Raw genomic sequence first — 21,299 nt, forward strand, 5'->3', positions numbered from 1 at the left:
ATGTATCAAACTGGGATATTGATATTTGAAAGTTGGCACCTGGCAATGCTTCGCTGGCGTTATGTAAGGTTACCAGTACTTCTCCCCTGTGGAGAGCTGAGCTGAGCCCTCTGCAGCTAGCTGCCTCTCCCCCCTCCTAACGCTCCTGCTCCGGGATGGTGCAGCCAGCCACAGCTTTGCCCTGATATCAAACACATGGGACTGTTTATTAAAGCAAGTTTAAAATGAAACTTAGGGATCAAGTGTTTTTACTCTGAAGACCGTGCCTTTATTTTCTCACAGAAGGGGTCGGGAATAGCGGAAGGTGAGGAGCTCACCAGACTGTCAGAGGCTGTGAGTAATATCAAACGAGGCAGTGGTTTTATCCTAGGTTTTAACATAGACAAAACTCAGCTCTCAAAATGGATGACAAGCTCTGTGTCAGTTAAGCTCATACAGAAATGACAACTTCAGAAGCCTTTTTAAACCTCAAATGCACTACAAGTAAAACATGCCCTGCATTGCAGGAAAGTTCTCCTGCGACACGGTGATCAAATTAAGATCCTACATCTGCTGGTTCTAATATACACAAGACTCAGCTTTCAAAATGGATGGCATGCTCTGTGTCAGTTAAATGCATGAAATGCGCTATATTGTTTGGTTTGATTTTATATGTCACTGACTCTAATATGATGCTGTGAGAGGTGGCCACACCAGAGCAGACATCAGGACTTGGGTTTTAGTAATCTGTGACTAATGCCAAGTGGTACGTACAGTATGTAGTGTTGCTAATGTAGATTCATATTGTGGTCTCCCCCTTGTCTCTCCTCTCGTCTGCACCTTCCCTGTTGGAGTCCATCACAGCTATATGAGCTGACAGTTCATCTCCTGAGGGAGGAGAGTGAAGACAAAGCAGACCATCAAAACCTTCCAAACCTTATGCTTTCAAATGGGCCCCTCTCCCCCTCCCCATTTTTACACAAATCCACTTGCTCTATTTCCCACTTGCTGCTGCAAGGGTTAGGGGGCCACTCTCAGCTTACAGTATCGCCCAAGATACACTTTGCACTGACTGATACCGAAATGGCACGTAACCTGGCACCAAAGAAAACGCCAATGAAGCGACATGAAGTTCAGTGATGTGGGCAGTCGGATGGTATCAGAGGAACAGCCAGACCCCCCCAGCAGACTGACAGCCTCTTAGCCCTGTGCTCTGGAGGGGACAAGAGCGTCACTAACTAACAGGCCCACGGTGCTAATCTGGGCTGCTGATTTTTACTGTAGCAGAGGCTGGACTGGAGGCTAAGTCCAATTGGACACAGTTAATGTCTGATTAGGAATAGTAGTCCAATAGAACACAAGACATTGTAACTAGCATTATTTATACTGTAGGTTCATATGTGAGGGGCGCTGCGTTCAGCGAGTGGAGGCAATACTGTAACAGAGGGTGTAAGCCCTGGGGGATGTGTGGGCTGGTCAGATGGCTACAGATGTGTTTCTGTGGCTGACTAGCCAGGAGGGAGCACAGAGACAGACAGTCTGACGACATCCATGGAGTCTTTGTTTGCTTGGTAATGTGCTTCAGGGGACCCATGGAACAGATGGACCAGTGCATGAAATGTTTACAGTAACAGTTTGTTCTACTCTCCATCAGATTGAGGATGCTCGTTTGGAGTGTCACAGTTATTATATGATTTGTTTCATTGCGAGAAACTTCTTGTTTTTCAGAGATGTGCCGGTGTGAGATTTTCTCTGCTCCCCTTTTCACTGTGTACTCTTATTTGGCTTTGCACTTTCTGGGTTAAACATTAGCACATAGCAGAATCTTCTGCTCTCGCTGACTAGTGCTGGAGCTGAAACAGCACTTTGAGCTTGCCCCAGTTTGTGTATTTGCTTGTATGCTGTCATGTAGTCCGTTTGCTGTCTGGATTTAACATTGCTGTACAGCAGAACACACCGCATCGCTACCTTCCTTGTGCAGCATCATCCTCATCCCACCAGCAGAGGTGCTGTGGAATTGAGTGACACCTCCTGCTGACATGTACTGGAACTGATGAAATCTTTAAATATCCACATGGCTTATGGATGCTCAACTCACCAATGGACAATCCCAGCACATGTCACATGTAGAAATCTCCCCACTGGAGTCCCTCTCTTCCCTCATGGTGTGTATCTCTCTCCTCAGCGCCCTCTCTTCCCTCATGGTGTGTATCTCTCCCTCAGCGTCCCTCTCTTACCTCATGGTGTGTATCTCTCCCTCAGCGTCCCTCTCTTCCCTCATGGTGTGTATCTCTCCCTCAGTGTCCCTCTCTTCCCTCATGGTGTGCATCTCTCCCTCAGTGTCCCTCTCTTCCCTCATGGTGTGCATCTCTCCCTCCAGTGTCTCTTCCCTCATGGTGTGTATTTCTCACTCAGTGTCCCTCTCTCCCTCATGGTGTATCTCTCCCTCCCTCTCTTCCCTCATGGTGTGTATCTCTCCCTCAGTCCCTCTCTTCCCTCATGGTGTGTCCCTCTCTTCCCTCATGGTGTGTATCTCTCCCTCAGTCCCTCTTCCCTTCCTGTCTCAGCCTGTGTATTTCTCCCTCAGTAGTCCCTCTCTTCCCTCATGGTGTATATCTGGAGTCCCTATGGTGTGTATCTCTCTCCCTCATGGTGTGTCCCTCTCTTCCCTCATGGTGTGTATCTCTCCCTCAGTATCTCTCCTCAGCGTCCCTCTCTTTCCTCATGGTGTGTATCTCTCCCCAGCGCCCTCTCCTCATGGTGTCCCTATCTCTCCCTCAGCGTCTCCCCAGTCCACCTGGCTCCAGTGTTCTGCCTCTCTTCCCTCATGGTGTGTATCTCTCCCTCAGATGACCCTCTCTTCCCTCAGTGTGTATCTCTCCCCCTCTCTTCCCTCATGGTGTGTATCTCTCCCCAGTCCACCTGGCCTCATGGTGTGTATCTCTCCCCAGTCTTCCTGTTCTGCCTTGTATCTCTCCCTCAGCGTTTCTCTTCCCTCATGGTGTGTTATCTCTCCCTCAGCCAGAAGAGGACTGGCCACCCCCTCCTGTTCCTCTCAGGTTTCTTCCTAGGTGGTATCTAGGGAGTCTTTTCCTAGCCACCGTGCTTCTACACCTCTTCCCTCATGGTAGGTGTTTCTGTACAGCCTTTAGGTCCAGCTGATCGAAGGGCTATATAAATCCCTGATTTGATGGTGTGTATCTCCCTCAGCGTCCCTCTCTTCCCTCATGGTGTGTATCTCTCCCTCAGCGTCCCCTCTCTTCCCTCATGGTGTGTATCTCTCCCTCAGCGTCCCTCTCTTCCCTCATGGTGTGCATCTCTCCCTCAGTGTCCCTCTCTTCCCTCATGGTGTGTATCTCTCCCTCAGCGTCCCTCTCTTCCCTCATGGTGTGTATCTCTCCCTCAGCGTCCCTCTCTTCCCTCATGGTGTGTATCTCTCCCTCAGCGTCCCTCTCTTCCCTCATGGTGTGTATCTCTCCCTCAGCGCCCTCTCTTCCCTCATGGTGTGTATCCCTCAGCGTCCCCTCTTCCCTCATGGTGTGTATCTCTCCCTCAGCGTCCCTCTCTTCCCTCATGGTGTGTATCTCTCCCTCAGCGTCCCTCTCTTCCCTCATGGTGTGTATCTCTCCCTCAGTGTCCCTCTCTTCCCTCATGGTGTGTATCTCTCCCTCAGTGTCCCTCTCTTCCCTCATGGTGTGTATCTCTCCCTCAGTGTCCCTCTCTTCCCTCATGGTGTGTATCTCTCCCTCAGCGTCCCTCTCTTCCCTCATGGTGTGTATCTCCCTCAGCGTCCCTCTCTTCCCTCATGGTGTGTATCTCTCCCTCAGCGTCCCTCTCTTCCCTCATGGTGTGTATCTCTCCCTCAGCGTCCCTCTCTTCCCTCATGGTGTGCATCTCTCCCTCAGTGTCCCTCTCTTCCCTCATGGTGTGCATCTCTCCCTCAGCGTCCCTCTCTTCCCTCATGGTGTGCATCTCTCCCTGTCCTCTCTTCCCTCATGGTGTGTATCTCTCCCTTCCCTCTCTTCCCATGGTGTGTATCTCTCCCTCAGTCCCTCTCTTCCCTCATGGTGTGTATCTCTCCCTCTCTTCCCTCATGGTGTACATCTCTCCCTCAGCGTCCCCCTCTTCCCTAATGGTGTGTATCTCTCCCTCAGCGTCCCTCTCTTCCCTCATGGTGTGTATCTCTCCCTCAGCGTCCCTCTCTTCCCTCATGGTGTGCATCTCTCCCTCAGTCCCTCTCTTCCCTCATGGTGTGTCCCTCTCTTCCCTCATGGTGTGTATCTCTCCCTCATGGTGTATCTCTCCCTCAGCGTCCCTCTCTTCCCTCATGGTGTGTATCTCTCCCTCAGCGTCCCTCTCTTCCCTCATGGTGTGCATCTCCCTCAGTCCCCTCTTCCCTCATGGTGTGTATCTCTCCCTCCCTCTCTTCCCTCATGGTGTGTATCTCTCCCTCAGCGTCCCTCTCTTCCCTCATGGTGTGTATCTCTCCCTCAGTGTCCCTCTCTTCCCTCATGGTGTGTATCTCTCCCTCAGTCCCTCTCTTCCCTCGTCCCTCTCTTCCCTCATGGTGTGTATCTCTTCCCTCATGGTGTGTATCCTCAGTCCCTCTCTTCCCTCATGGTGTGTATCTCTCCCTCAGCGTCCCTCTCTTCCCTCATGGTGTGCATCTCTCTCCTCTGTGTTCCTCTGGGGCTGTTGTTTATGGACAATTATAATTTATAACTGAGCAGAGGATTTAATTTCAGTGCCGAGGCTCGCCAGCAGGGCGCCATGCTGCAATCAAGAGAATCAGCTATCTGTGAGCCCAGTTGAATGGAAAGTATTATCACTGGCCACAAACGGACACTGTTTCCCTTCAAACTATTCCCGGATGCTCCCAGGCCCCTCGTCTCTTCTTTCATTCATTTGCTCTGGTTAACCTCCCCTCCTCCTCTCCTCTCTTCCACTACTGGGGCTTCCTCACTTTGCCCCTCAGCCCCTCCACGTCCTCTCTCTTTGCTCCTCCTCTGGCTCCTCTGGTCTGCTCTGTGATCAATTAGTCACTCCTGTTACTGTTGTTGTGTACAGAGATGTGTGCATGGAGCTGATCAGTGGGTGTTTATACCACTGATTGGTGAACACAGTACAGTTTGTTCACAACCAGTTAGCTTTTTACAGATAATTATTTTTGTCTGTAGTTTATCTTCCTGACTGTATTCTGCCTCTCCATCCTCACTGGTCTTGTGCTCTTCCTGTATGTTTGACTAGCATAATATCAAAGGTCTGATGGTGATTAGATCAGTGCAGCCATCTGTGTTCACAGCTGAGCTGCAGACTCACTGTGATGCACTGGAAAGATCCTGCACCGTCACATGGCTGTAGAAACAAACAGTTACAGACTATGCACCTACTGTAACAACACTTTACTGTAACAACACTTTACTGTAACGACACTTTACTGTAACAACATTTTACTGTAACAACATTTTACTGTAACAACACTTTACTGTAACGACACTTTACTGTAACGACACTTTACTGTAACGACACTTTATTGTAACGACACTTTTCTGTAACGACATTTTACTGTAACGACACTTTACTGTAACAACACTTTACTGTAACAACACTTTACTGTCACGACACTTTACTGTAACGACACTTTACTGTAACGACACTTTACTGTAACAACATTTTACTGCATCACTTCAATTTTGTTTTGCGTGGTAGTGACACAATTATTCACTAACAATGCAAGATATGGTATAGGCTTGGACAACCTTTGCATAAACATCAGCCTGTTACCATGGTTACCCCATGGCTATTCAGTCTGAAAGAAGTTGCCTTAAAAAAAGATAAAAGAGTCTCTACAAGCCAGAATTGTGGAATAAAACATTTACACTTACTTGCTGTTGGTCCTTTTGGCGGTAGGAAGTGGAGATAAAATATCCACAGGAAAGTGTTGTTTACCCAATGTTTTGCAGCAGCAGTAGGTTTTGTCCCCTGTATTTTCAATCTCCTGACACATTGCACGTGATGGACAATATGTAAACAATAGCAATCAGCTGGAAGTGCATGAGAAATTTTCGAGCTGATTGCGTGGGACAACGTTTGGTCTGTGGTTTGGTTAAGCTCGGCCATTTTTTACATATTGCGCAAGTGTTTGTCGCTGCGAATTGCCTCAGTATTGAAGATCTCAAACTGGAAATACAAACAGATATACAGACCATCGTACCGAAAGTCGGGTTAATAACACTTGTGGATATTTTGTCTCCGATTACCAGCGACATAAGGACAAAATCAGCGGACAACGGGTAAAGTAAGTTCAAATTAAGTTTATTCATTGTTAGAGAGGAGAGTGGAAGTATTTCACTCTCGGGTTTACAAAAAAAAGTCCAGGACAACCAGTCCAAAAGTGCAAAAGTAAGCCATGCATCACTAGCTTATTGGAAAACTTCTGTTTAAAAGTAAGAGGATCATAAATGTGGGTTGACAGTGTTGCTTACCATCAGTTATTTTTCTTTGGTCATTGACCTTGTTGTCTTTATTACTGGAGCGTGGAAAGAAATGAATAGCTCCAACTTCATTCACCTGGTTCTGGCTCGGCTCCTCTCCACCCATCTGTCCTTCCATCACATCTTTCCTCAGGCCTTGAGCTGTGTGTAACCAGGCTCTGATCATACATCTACATTTGCCCTGTGTCTGTCTTCCTGGTCGGTCCTCCTGTGTTGTGTTGTCATTGTTTAAAAGTACCTCAGTGGATGATTGAGAGGTCTTGGTGGCAGGTAGTGTAGAGCGGCCCACTTTCTGGCTCCCAAAGAGTAATGATATTTAAACACCGGGCCATTAGTGGGGCCTGCCTGCCCTTGGAGGAGAGGAAGGAGAGTTTAAAATATACAGCTTATTGAATCAGGTGGCTTTACTTTAAGCTCTTTTAAACTGTCAGGGTTATGGCTACCACTGCTCACTTTTAAGAAATATTATGTCAGAGGCTTACAGTAATTGCCCAGTGTGTGGTGAGGCTTCATTCAGTCACCTTTCAGGTTTAGGGAGAGGTAGCCTTCACGACGTTTCAACAGTTCATCCTGATCACATACAAATCGATAGACTGTAGAGTTCCTAGACACTAGATAGGCCTAAACCTCATGGCTTTTCTCAAACGCAAGTATTGTATTACATAGCTGCTTCAGAAGATCCTCTCAACGAGGGCAACCTGTATTTTCAATATTGACCTACTTGAACGGTCATACATTAACCAAGGTCATTCAGGTTAGATACTATATCGGATCTTACTTCTTGTCTTGATGGGTGGGCTTGAACAGGACTGATGCAGAGATAATGTAGATACCGATGTACTACATACTGTACACTATACCTTTGTGTTGCACCAGTAACCCAGTACACATACCAGGTGAAGCCATACTGGATGGATTCATACTGTACATATGTGGTCTGACCTGGTCCAGGTTATGGTCTGGGCCCTGTGCAGCCGACACACTGATGCCCTCTGGCCAGAGGAGAAACCAGCTGTCTGTCACAGACACATGAATGTGCCTCCCTGTGACCATTCCATGGACCCAGACATACAGCTCCACTTCACTTGGCCAGCACTGATTAATGCCTTGCAGTGCCACAGATGTAGACGGAGCCCCCCCCCCCACACACACACACACAATTTACGGACTGTTAAAAATAACACTCACACATCCACAATAAAGCAAAAGACTTCAAAAGGCCACAAGTTGATCACAGATTTTTCTTGGATGTTTATATATACAGTTAAAAGAAGTATGTATTTTCTTTTTAACACATGAAGGCACTGTAGTTTTTAGGAAGACGTTCAGCTGAACTTCACAGTAGCACAAGGCCTCGCAAAAAAAATAGACAATAGGAAGTGAAATGGTTTGTCTGGCTCTGTGAGGGAATTGTGGTCCTCTCTGGCTTGTCCTGTAGTAAGACACAAATTCATCCTCATTGGGAGGAGCTTTTAGAAAGCAGAGTAAAGCCCCAGTCTCACAGCCTGTCAGATTTGTCAACCAGAGACTCATTGCACAAACCCATATGAAAGAAGATTTCTTTTCAATAAACTATATAGAAAAATATCTTTCATCATATTGTGGGCGGACATATTGAAGCAACTGTATTGGGAAATAATCCAGTAATCTGGAGAGTCCAATCCTGTTTGTCTCTCTGGTAACCTGAGTAGTTGGGGATCAGGCTGCAAGAGAGAAAATCACTTTGAAAAGTCCAACTAATGACCTCGTTTCCCCCAGCACGGCCAGATTTGGGAAGCGTAGGGTACATGGAGCTCTCTCTCAGGCCAGACCGCCAGGGCCAGCTAGCTCCATCTAGCTCCACAGCATTTTATTTAGAGTTTGCACAGTCACACTTAAGCCAATGTTATGAAGTGTGAAGGATACGCGAGAGGGGAAAAAAGAGCTGATTTTTCTCAAGGGCAAAAGGTTTGTTTTTTGTTTGTTTTCATTATATGCTGCAAGTAGCTAATTACTGCAATTTCCATATGAGTTGCAGTTAACATTTATTTCAGATATAGGATCCAATGCGCTGTCTCTCATGTTAACTCACCGTGCACAGGCTTAGGGCGTGTCTTTCCATACAATATGGTTTACATGAAAGGAGAGAATCCAAATGGGATTTTTTTGAATGTTCATAAACTGTAAAAATATGCTGCATTTAGACAATAATTGTGGAAGCTAGAGTGTCTATCCTATTTAGATTATACATGGATATCCACAATCCAGCATCTGCTTAAAAAGGGGAACAGTACCGTTAGGCTTAGTTCTCAGTAAGCTCGTATATTTGTACTGGTAATATGTAAAACTCTCACCAGATAAGCACCATTCAAAGAGTTGCTGTTTAACAGTACTGTACTGTCTGTCCAATCAAACCTGTTGCCTGGGTTTAAGTCAGGGTCCAGGGTTGACCCTATATGACACAAAGTTGATTTCCATAGGGTTACTATAATCGCCGTGCTGAGCCGTTGTGGCTCTGCAAGGCCCGAGCCCGATTGGCTCCACCTGGCCGTGCTGCTGCTCCAGTTTCAACTGTTCTACCTTATTATTATTCGACCATGCTGGTCATTTATGAACATTTGAACATCTTGGCCATGTTCTGTTATAATCTCCACCCGGCACAGCCGGAAGAGGACTGGCCACCCCACATATGCTCTCTCTAATTCTCTTTCTTTCTTTCTCTCTCTCGGAGGACCTGAGCCCTAGGACCATGCCCCAGGACTACCTGACATGATGACTCCTTGCTGTCCCCAGTCCACCTGGCCGTGCTGCTGCTCCAGTTTCAACTGTTCTGCCTTATTATTATTCGACCATGCTGGTCATTTATGAACATTTGAACATCTTGGCCATGTTCTGTTATAATCTCTACCCGGCACAGCCAGAAGAGGACAGGCCACCCCACATAGCCTGGTTCCTCTCTAGGTTTCTTCCTAGGTTTTGGCCTTTCTAGGGAGTTTTTCCTAACCACCGTGCTTCTACACCTGCATTGCTTGCTGTTTGGGGTTTTAGGCTGGGTTTCTGTACAGCACTTTGAGATATCAGCTGATGTACGAAGGGCTATATAAATACATTTGATTTGATTTGATTTGATTGAGAAAGCATACGCGATTCACCTCAGAGATCAAAAGGACTTTGTGATGAATGAAAGGGCAGAGGAGGGAGTTCCCTGCTTTGAATCATTGATCAAGGTCATTCTCAGTTCATTAATTTCTACTGAGAGGCTGGCCCTTACACACACACACACACACACACACACACACACACACACACACACACACACACACACACACACACACACACACACACACACACACACACACACACACACACACACACACACACACACACACACACACACACACACACACACACACAGTGTAGTTTAGTGTACTCCATCACTTCCTCATTTCTTTAGAAGATAAAGCCTGTGTGTGACACCGAAGGCTGCTCTGTATGCTCTTGTCTGATTATTGCTCTTGTCTGATGGTTGCTCTTGTGTGAATACAGTAAATGTTGACCTGTCTGTTAAGTGCAGAATGGGCTAGGAGGACTGCATAAGTCCCGTTATGTAGCAGGGTGTCACGGCAGCTCCTCTCAGTCACAGTCACCACCAGGCTAGGGATCAGTTCAGACAGAGACAGCCCTGTAGTCCAGCATCCTCTCACACACACAGAACAGAACCACTTCCCTTGTTCACATGATGTGGCACACCTTTTAGGCCCATCTGTCTCTGGCTCAGATGTGAAGAGGAAAAGCTGGCTGTCATGCAAGGTTAATATCGGAAGGGTGCAATTGGGCAAGTGCAAGGCATCTGGCTAAGGCCCGGGGGGGTTCGAGGGGCAGAGTGTAAAGACCTTGTCATCCTCCGCATGGACAAGACGGGATCAGTGAGCTGTATGTGATCTCAGGCACGCTGCTTGTGCTGAGCTAATGCTTTGCCAAGTGCAGTAAATACTGTAGCTGTTCTCCTACAGGTCACTGCAGTGGAGACCTCATTCCCCTTCGCCTGGCTCCTCACAATGCTGGCGATTATTTTTTAATTAACCTTTATTTAACTAGGCAAGTCAGTTAAGAACTAATTCTTATTTACAATGAAGGCCTACCAAAAGACAAAAGGCCTCCTGCGGGGGCTGGGATTAAAAATAAAATACAGTATAAATATAGGACAAAACACACATCACGACAAGAGAGATAACACAACACTACATATAGAGAGACCTAAGCCAACAACATAGCAAGGCAGCAACACAAGACAACAACATGGTAGCAACGCAACATGGTAGCAGCACAAATCGTGGTACAAACATTATTGGGCACAGACAACAGCACAAAGGGCAAAGAAGGTAGAGAAAACAATACATCACGCAAAACAGCCACAACTGTCAATAAGAGTGTCCATGATTGAGTCTTTGAATGAAGAGATTGAGATAAAACTGTCCAGTTTGATTGTTTGTTGCAGCTCGTTCCAGTCGCTAGCTGCAGTGAACTGAAAAGACGAGCGACCCTTGGATGTGTGTGCTTTGGGGACCTTTAACGGAATGTGACTGGCGGAAGAGGTGTTGTATGTGGAGGATGAGGGCTGCAGTAGATAACTCAAATAGGGGGGATTGAGGCCTAAGAGGGTTTTATAAATAAGCATCATCCAGTGGGTCTTGCGACAGGTGTACAGAGATGACCAGTTTACAGAGGAGTATAGAGTGCAGTGATGTGTCCTATAAGGAGCACTGGTGGCAAATCTGATAGCCGAATAGTAAAGAACATCTAGCCTCTCGAGAGCAACCGTACCTGCCAATCTGTAAATGATGTCTCGGTAATCTAGCATGGGTAGGATGGACATCTGAATCAGGGTTAGTTTGGCAGCTGGGGTGAAAAAGGAGTGATTACAATCGAGGAAACCAAGTCTAGATTTAACTTTAGCCTGCAGCTTTGATATGTGCTGAGAGAAGGACGTCTCAAATGTGGGCTAGACTGTACCTGGGTTGGGCTCAATTCGAATTGAAGGCAGTTCATTCAGGAAGTTTAAAAATAAAGTATTGAATTGAAATTTTAGTGTTGGCCAGTGATTTCCTGACCCCTGTCACTTTATCTAGTTGAATGAATGAGAGCAGTCTGTGATTTTCGCCGGGTAATCTGATCATAGGCGTACAATTAAACATTTACTGTGTGTTGTTGTTTTTGTGGCATCATGTCAGTGAATGCACCGGAGTTAATGCTTTTTCATACATTTCTACAACCCATTAACCATACCCTTAGAGTCCATAGCCACATGGAAGCAATTTAATGGCATAAAACGCATATTACCAGCCTGGTCACATAGACTAGACAAAACATAGTCAATGTAACCCTCAAATTAGTGTGATATGTTATGTTTGGTATGGTTACGTAAGACAGATGGTTACTTAAGGCAAATAGGATGGTTGGTTGAAATAGGATGGTTGGTCAGGGTGAATGTCTGGACATATAACATAGACGTCTAGCAACTCAAAGGTTGCTAGTTCGAATAACAGCACGGACAACTTGTGCATTTTAGCTAATTAGCTACTTTTAAATTACTTGCTACTTCCCATCTACTTAGCATGTTAGCTAACCCTTCCCCTAACCTTAACCCTTTAACCTAACTCCTGAACTTAACCTTAACCCCTAACCCTAACCCCTTGCCTAATTAACGTTAGACAGCTAGCTAACGTTAGCCACCTAGCTAGAATTCATAACATACCATATGTTTTGCAAATTTGTAACATATTGTACATTTGGCAAATTTGTAACATATTGTACAAATTGTTATTCGTAACGTACCATATGATATGAATAATACAAAATGCTCTGAGACAAGGTTGATATTACAGTAGGTTGATTGCCTATAGGTTCCTCTGTTGCTGCAGATATTTATTTCCGTAGAATACAACCCAATCATAAAGGTTAAAACCTGACCCAGAAAATGGGCCTATATTTTTGTCAATATCATTTGAATGTGGTGACAGATGCTCTTCATAGGACAGGCTGTCCATCAGGGATTCATTTCTTATTCATTCTGTGAAAAGCTATAAAACAAGGCTTTGAACTGAAAAACTCATCCAGCACCAGCAGCAGCATAGGAGTGTGGAGATTATGACTTGGTGCAAGCTGTCACGTTATAAATCACGTTAATTACTGCAAACGGTGAAAACCTGACCACCGGCTGGTCTGGGGTAGGGTATGATGGGCTGGGGTAAGATGAGATCGGGGTTAGGGCACACCAGTTAGAGAAAAGTGCTAGGAATGGTTTCGTGGTTATTGTACACATATGCACTGAAGCACAAATGTTTTCCAGCTCATTCAAACCTGTTTAATTTTGACCACTGGTACTTACAGCACGATGAAATCATTCACATGTGTTGTGGCCTAGCTTGAAATGAATGTTTTCATGTTTAAAATTCATATCTCTGAACACCTCTAAAACCGTTGTTTGGTTCTCCATTAAATATGTAGTGGAAGTCTTTATTTGTTTTATGGTCTGAGAGAGAGACTGTATAATGACATGGTCAGGGCCCCTCTCACACATGGCTCTGCCTCGGCTCAGCGACCTCAGGCTCATGTTTTATTTAGCCCGCTGCTACACTGCTTCCTGGATTAGGGACAACAAATCAGCCCCAGAGAGAGGCAGAACAGTCCCATGTAAACAATGGATAGAGAGAGTTGAGGGTGCAAGGCTGAGACTGCCCCCCCCCCCAATCTATTCCTACCCCAGCCCTGTGCTCTTCCGTGCTGTGGCCCCTACCGAACAGGTTTCTATGTGACATTTTGCGTACTGTTCACATCAGGCTTGATGCCGGTCCCTAACACATTGTGTTTTTGATTTTGCACTCGGTGGTGTGGCAGAGGAATAAGAGGGAGGCAGGGAGGCAGAAAGGCTAAGGTTACAGGCCAGGCGTACAACATCTCGTGTCTAGTTTTTCCATTTTGGCACAGCTACATGGTGACGCACTGGGCTTGTAGCTCATTAAAGGAGAGGCCTGGTGCTTGTCTCTGTAATCATCAGAGCTGCCTGCTTGTCTGCTGGCCTCCCTCTCGTCTCTTCTCTGCTGTGTCTGGAGAGGCCAGCTCTGCCCGGCCCGGCCACCTCCACAGTCACAGTCGATGTTCTCTATAAAACCACGTGACTGAATTCCTCCCCCCACCGTACCAAAGGAGCCTGCAGCTACACGGCAGGAAGGAGGCCTGAGAAACATGACTGGGAAAGATTTCATAAAGACAGAAAATATTTTTTCATCTGCCTGCCCAGGTTTTATGTAGCCTGGGCACAGCATTTAGCTTAGAATTCCAACGCATTAAAAAACGCACTCCACATTGTTCTTGTTATAGTGGAGTGTCTGCCGGGGCTGCGCCTCTCCTGCTAGGAGTCATGGCGCTACCCTTCCCTGCCCTGATCTGCCAGTTTCTTGCAGTGGCACTCATACACATGTTATTGTGTGCTCAGGAGAATTACACAGAGGGAAAGACAATCCAAGCGAGCAAAATGCATCACTCCTAAAATCATAATGGAATAAATGAAGGGATCTTTGATACTGGGGATAGTGGCCAGCCCCTGTCTATAGTATAGCTCTTCACACATCAACCATGTCACCTCTCTTTACATTTATTAACCAGGCTAACCCCCCTGAAGTTATTATGCACATCTACATCGACCACAATACTATCACAATCAACTGGCTGTCTCGAACACTATACATTTCAGAGCAGCATTATTCAACGGCACTTCGGATGTTAATGAGTTCTTAGAGTACATAAAACATGTCACACTGGTCCCAGGTTCAGCTCCCTTCTTTATGTACGTAATCTGATTCACATTTACATCAGATTGAAATCAGTCCTCATTGTTCCTCTATACAAGAGTGTGTTTGTACTTCTCTCATTCCTTGTCACTAGATTGAATGCCACACAACTGACATCAGCTCTCAGCCTTTGTATTGAGAGCAGACTAAACGGTAGAGAATAGGGGCCTGAGTGTAAACAGAGTCTCAGTGTTTTGTGTGAGTATTATGTAAATGAGGTGATGACCACAATAAGGCTCCTTAGAACCTGTCTCAGTAAATTAGCGGCAAATTCTCTGCCGTAAACAGCTGTCACGTTTTAATCAGACGTCGGCTGAGCTATGTTTTCTATGTGGGTTAAACGGAGATGCTCCCCTTACTGACCTGACCCTCTTTATTCCCCCACGGCTTAACCTCTTGATGTTTTGGAGATTCATTTAGCATTTTTTTATGGGGTGAGTGTGGGGCCAAGTAGAGAAGGGAGGGGTCAACGTCTTTTGTCACCTCAACACACTCTGTACAGCAGGGTTGGGATCAATTCCAGTCAATTAAGGAAGTACACAGCAATTCCAATTCCAATTCTGTTCATTGCTTTTCAATGAGAAAAATGTAGAATTTGTATTTGGTTTACTTTCTGAATTGACTGGAATCGAAATGGAATTGACCCCAACCCTGCTGTACAGTATCATGGAGTGTCTTGTAAGCAACTCTTAAGGATGCAGCAGACTTCACTTAGGTCTGAGTTAGTGTTTTGTGGAGTGGCTGCCTGCCTCTCTCAGCTCAACCACTGATCAAATATAATCTATAGCATACAGTATGTTGGTGATCTGTGTGTGTGTGTGTGTTTGTGTGTGTGTTTGCATGCGGAGCAGACACCTCGCCCTAAGGGGTTATGAGAACCCCGAGCCGTGCTAATCTCACAGCTTTAGCGGCCCTTAATCTATGAGGTTGATTACCTCTCAGTACGGGCAGGGCATCACCCCCCCCCAATCCACACCCGCCCCCAAACACCATCTAGCCACAACTGCGCTTTGGCAGCATTAGTGGCGTGGCGCCCGGGCCAGCTTTACAGAACAGAACTCACTGGGCTCCCGGGTGGCGCAGCGGTCTAAGACACTGCATCTCAGTGCAAGAGGCGTCACTACAGACCCTGGTTTGAATCCAGCCTGAATCACATCCGGACATGATTGGGAGGCCCATAGGGCGGTGCACAATTGGCCCACCGTTGTCCAGGTTTGGCCAGGGTAGGCTGTCATTGTAAATAAGAATGTGTTCCTAACTGACTTGCCTTGTTAAATCAAGGTTAAATAACTAAGGTAAAAGAGAGGCAGAAGGCTGGGACCTGGAGACTGATTGACTGATATGTGATCAACATGACAGGGGTTTCTTGTATCTAAACCAAAGTAGATGATTGTAAGATTGTTCTATACATCAGTTGGGGTCTCTATAAGCTTCAATATGTAGGTGCATCCTTGTAGCTGTGTGGGCTAATATGGTCAAAATGTTTGCCAATGGGTAAGTTGAGCCAATAGTTAAACCAATGGCAAGTTGAGCAATTTGAAGTGTTTTCTTCCCAGGTGTAATGCAAGGCATTATTGCTGGTAAATGAGGTACCAACAGTGCTTATGTTAAACAAAAAGTACAACATGTTTGTTAGGTGTTAACCTGGTGTTAAAAGATGCTTTATGATTAAGAGACAAAAAGCGTTTGTGATTGTGTTGAATTGTGTTTGGGAAATAAAGATTAACATGGTTTTTAAAAGGTAGTGGTAATATTTCATTCAGTACAGAAATGTGTAGACGGCTTACCTTACCCTGTGCCGCGGCTCAACTCACCCCATACCCAGAGTAAGTTGTGCCAAGAGTTCACTTTTTTGGGACAAGCTCTGTTTTCAAAACAAATGTTCACATTAATTCAGATTATTTCCAGGGATACATAGCATTACACATATGTGCATTTTTATTAAATTTAAAAATATTAATTTAAAAATATTTGTATTAGAAGGTACTATATTTCCCTTGATTGAGTGATGCTGAATGTAAAAATTGTCTCAACTTACCCCCACTCTCCCCTACTGCATGCCTGTGTTGGTTTGTGTCAGATTATTCTCAGTGTCTCTTTTCTCCCAGTCACATCCCCAGCAGACTCAATGCAACACAATGGGAGCCAGTGTGGCTGGGCAGAGAAAGGGTGAGGAGGTTTACTGTGTGTCCCCCACCACACACACCCCTAACTGGAATAGTGCTGTGTTTACACACACTCTGTTCCTATGGCGCCCCGAGAGGCCTCAGGCTCCAGACAACAACACAAAGAACTCAACAGAAGTCCTCTTATTGATCAAATACAGAACATTACATCATCTGCAGACTCAGTTGCGCTTACAGTGCCTTCAGAAAGTATTCACACCCCTTGACTTTTTCCACATTTTGTTGTGTTACAGCCTAAATTTAAAATGGATTACATTTAGATTTTGTGTCACTGGTATACGCACAATACCCCATAATGTCAAAGTGGAATGATGTTTTTAGACATTTTTACAAATTTAAAAATGAAAAGCTGAAATGTCTTGAGTCACTAAGTATTAAACCCCTTTGTTATGGAAAGCCTACATAAGTTCAGGAGTAACAATTTGCTTAACAAATCAGATAATAGGTTGCATGGACTATCTCTGTGTGCAATAATAGTGTTTAACATGCTTTTTGATTGACTACCTCATCGCTGTACCCTACACATACGGTCCCTAAGTCAAGTAGTGAATTTCTAGCACAGATTCAAAGGCAAAGACCAGGGACGTTTTCCAATGTATCTCAAATAAATGCCCCTATTGGTAGATCGGGGACAAAAAGCAGTTGTTAAATATCCCTTTGAGCATGGTGAAGTTATTAGTTACACTTTGGATGGTGTATCAATACAGCCAATCACTACAAAGATACATGGGTTCTTCCTAACTCAGTTGCTGGAGGGGACGGACAGTGACTTTAAAACAGTTAGAGTTTAATGGCTGTGACAGAAAACCGAGGATTGATCAGACATACTGTAGATACTCCACAATAATTATTCTGTGAAGAATACGAATATTCCAAAACATTAATCAGTTTGCAATAAGGCACTAAAGCAATACTTTAAAAAAAATCCAGCAAAGAAATTAACTTTTTGTCCAGAATACAAAGCATTACATTTGGGGGAAATCCAACACAACACGTCGCCTGAATACCACTCTTCAAAATGTCATGCATGGTGGTGGCTGCTTCATGTTATGTGGATGCTTGTCATCGGCAAGGACTAGGGATGTTTTTTTTTCAATATTAAATGTTCCTGAGTTGCCTAGTTACAGTTTTGACTTGGCAACACTTGAAAATAGCTCTGATCTAGCAATGATCAACAACCAATTTGAAGAATAATGCAAAGCTCTTAGAGACTTACTCTCACAGCCTCACAGCCGAAGGGAATTCTAACATACAGTATCAGTCAAAAGTTTGGACACACCTACTCATTCAAGGGTTTTTCTTTCTTTCTTTTTTTACTATTTTCTACATTGTAGAATAATAGTGAAGACATCAACACTATGAAATAATGCAGATGCGGGGAGCTGGGATGTAGCGCACTGGGCTAAGAACGCGTTATGCTCCACCGCATAACACGGTGCCTGACCAGTACGACACCCGCCACGGTAAGCACGGGGAGTTGGCTCAGGTCTCCAACCTGACTCTGCCACACTCCCCGTGTGCCCCCTCCCCAAAAAGTTTGGGGGCTGCCTCTTGGGCTTCCTTGCCAGCCGTGTTTGTGTCGCCAACTTCATTCTCTGGTATCCCTCCTCGCACTGTTCTAGAGAATCCCAGGCGGGTTCCGGCAATCTCCCTGGGTCGACCGACCACCTCTATCTCCTCCCAGGTTGTCTCATACTCCAGATAGCGCTGCTCACCTGTCCAGGAGTCCCTTCCACGCTGCTTGGTCCTTTTGTGGTGGGTAGTTCTTTAACGATTGTCATCGGGAGAAGGAGAAGAGGACCAAAGAGCAGCGTGGTACATATTCATAATGATTTTATAAAGATGAATACTGGAACAAAAACAACAAACCGACAAACAAACAGTTCTTCAAGGTGCAACAAAAACACTAAACAGAAAATAACTACCCACAAATCATAGTGGGAAAACAGGCTACCTAAGTATGGTTCTCAATCAGAGACAATGATCGACAGCTGCCTCTGATTGGGAACCATACCAGGCCAAACACAGAAATAGAGAACCTAGAACAAAAACATAGAATGCCCACCCCAACTCACGCCCTGACCAAACTAAAACAGAGACATAAAAAACGAACCAAAGTCATGACGTGACACACCCCCACACCATTACACCTCCTCCGTGCTTCACGGTGGGAACCACACATGCAGAGATCATCCGTTCACCTACTCTGCGTCTCACAAAGATACCCTGGCAGTGGTGGGAAAAGTACCCAATTGTCATATTTGAGTAAAAGTAAAGATGCCTTAAAAGAAAATGACTCAAGTAAATGTGAAAGTCGCCCAGTAAAATACTACTTAAGTAAAAAAGTATTTTGTTTTAAAAATACTCAAGTATCAAAAGTAAAAGTATAAATCATTTCAAATGTCTTATATTAAACATACCGGACTGCACAATGTTCTTCTTTTTAAATGTATGGATAGCCAGGGGAACACTCCAACACTCAGACATAATTTACAAACAAAGGATTTGTGGTTAGTAAGTCCGCCCGATCATATGCAGTAGGGATGACCAGTTGTTTTCTCTTTAAGTGTGAGACTATTTTCCTGTCCTAACCAATTCAAAATGTAACGAGTACTTTTGGGGGTCAGGGAAAATGTATGGAGTAGAAAGTAAAACATTTTCTTTAGGAATGTAGTGGAGTAAAAGTAAAAGTTGTCAAAAATATAAATAGTAAAGTAATGTACATATACCCCCAAAAACTACTTAAGTAGTACTTTCAAGTATTTTTACTGAAGTACTTTACACCACTGCACGGCAGTTGGAACCAAAAGTCTCAAATTTGGACTCATCAGACCAAAGGACAGATTTCCACCGGTCTGATGTCCATTGCTCATGTTTCTTGATTCATGCAGTCTCCTCTGAACAGTGGATGTTGAGATGTGTCTGTTACTTGAACGCTGGGAAGCATTTATTTTGGCTGCAATCTGAGGTGCAGTTAACTCTAATGAACTTATCCTCTGCAGCAAAGGTAACTCTGTGTCTTCCTTTCCTGTAGCGGTCCTCATGAGAGCCAGTTTCATCATAGTGCTTGATGGTTTTAGCGACTGCGCTTGAAGAAACTTTAAAAGTTCTTGAAATGTTCCAGATTGACTGACCTTCATGTGTCATAAAGTAATGATGGACTGTCGTTTCTCTTTGCTTATTTGAGCTGTTCTTGCCATAAAACAGACTTTGCATTCCAGGTGACTACCTCATGAAGCTGGTTGAGATAATGCCAAGAGTGTGCAAAGCTGTCGTGCAGTGGTGTACTTTGAAGAATCTCAAATATAAAATATGTTTTGATTTGTTGAATTATTTTTTAGTTACTACATGATTCCATCTGTGTTATCTCATAGTTTTGATGTCTTCACTATTATTCTGCAATGTAGAAAATAGTACAAATAAAGAAAAACCCTTGAATGAGCAGGTGTGTCCACATTTTTGGCTGGTACTGTATATTGACTCGGGGGGTTGAGTACTTATCTAATTAAAATATATTAGTGTTTTATTTTTCATTAATAACAATAAAAGACATTTTTCTTCCACTTCAACATTATTTTGTAAAGATTGATATCCAAAAATGACAAATAAACCATATTAATCCCACTTTGTATCCCAACAAATTGCGGAAAAAGTCCAGGGATGTGAATACTTTCTGAAGGCACTGTAAATATCACCAAACACTAAGCTTGATCCAATAAAGCAGTATCAGATTGAGGAGAACCAGTAAACCCATGACTGGGAGAGACATGGCCCCAGGGAAGGCGCTGTGGCTACCAGAGAACAAGTGGGTGGCACATCTGATATCCACTCTGTAGGCCCTATGGTGCCTTGACTGTTAGGTTTGATCTGCTGTTGTCAAAAACAGGATGAGATGGGAAGAGGAGTAAACCATCATCTATTGTATTCATGTGTTGTACATCAACACATTTCATGGGATTTTGGCCCACCCTGAGTCACTTGATAACTACAGTAACTAATATATTGAGCACAGTGATTATATCATTAACATGAGATTCTGCAGCTCTAATGGTGCCATTGTACAAGAGCACACTGTCCATTGGCACAGGCCTCAATCTGACCATTACCGCTAGATAATCCCCACCAGAAGAATTTCTCAGCCTCTGCAAAGCGCTCCACACATTCATATGGAGAGGCACTGGACCATTGAAATTTGATTATAAGCACATTTTACAGCTCTGTGGGCTGTTCTGGGCTGGTAAACAACACAGAGAACTGTGAACTTTGGACCCCAATTTGAAACCCAAATGACCAGTGTGGGATTCCTGTTAGTCACAGGGACCTCCGTAGCCATTCATGCCCCATTGCCCACCTTCTCTCTCACACATCAATGCCAGTTGGCCAGAGCCAAGAGTGGGGACTCATTTGATAGGTTTGGAACAAGCCATTCCAGTCAAAAGTCAGCAGTGCCATACTGGTTATAAAGGCTCTGATGTTATTCAATGCACTTTGGGTTGTGTGTGATCTGTACTTTGACTTCTGAAATGTGTAATCAACTCCAAGGGTAACGTACACATTTGCAGTCAAAGCCAGTCTTGTGTATGTAGAATACTCCGGTCAGCCAAAAGCAACACCAGTCAAAACAAAGCAACGATTACACAGTCTTACGGGGATTCATTCACCGACTGTATATAATTCTCCTGTCCTGACGTGGCCTTTGCCAAATTGCAATTAGACTATAACGTCACTGTGCAATTATTGTGTACGTCCATGTGCGTGACCACAGTGGACCAATGTGCAGTACAGAAAATGACAGACGGAACCTGTGCTTC

Source organism: Oncorhynchus masou, chromosome 12 (assembly GCF_036934945.1).
Source record: "Oncorhynchus masou masou isolate Uvic2021 chromosome 12, UVic_Omas_1.1, whole genome shotgun sequence".
In the NCBI taxonomy this organism is placed as follows: Eukaryota; Metazoa; Chordata; class Actinopteri; order Salmoniformes; family Salmonidae; genus Oncorhynchus; species Oncorhynchus masou.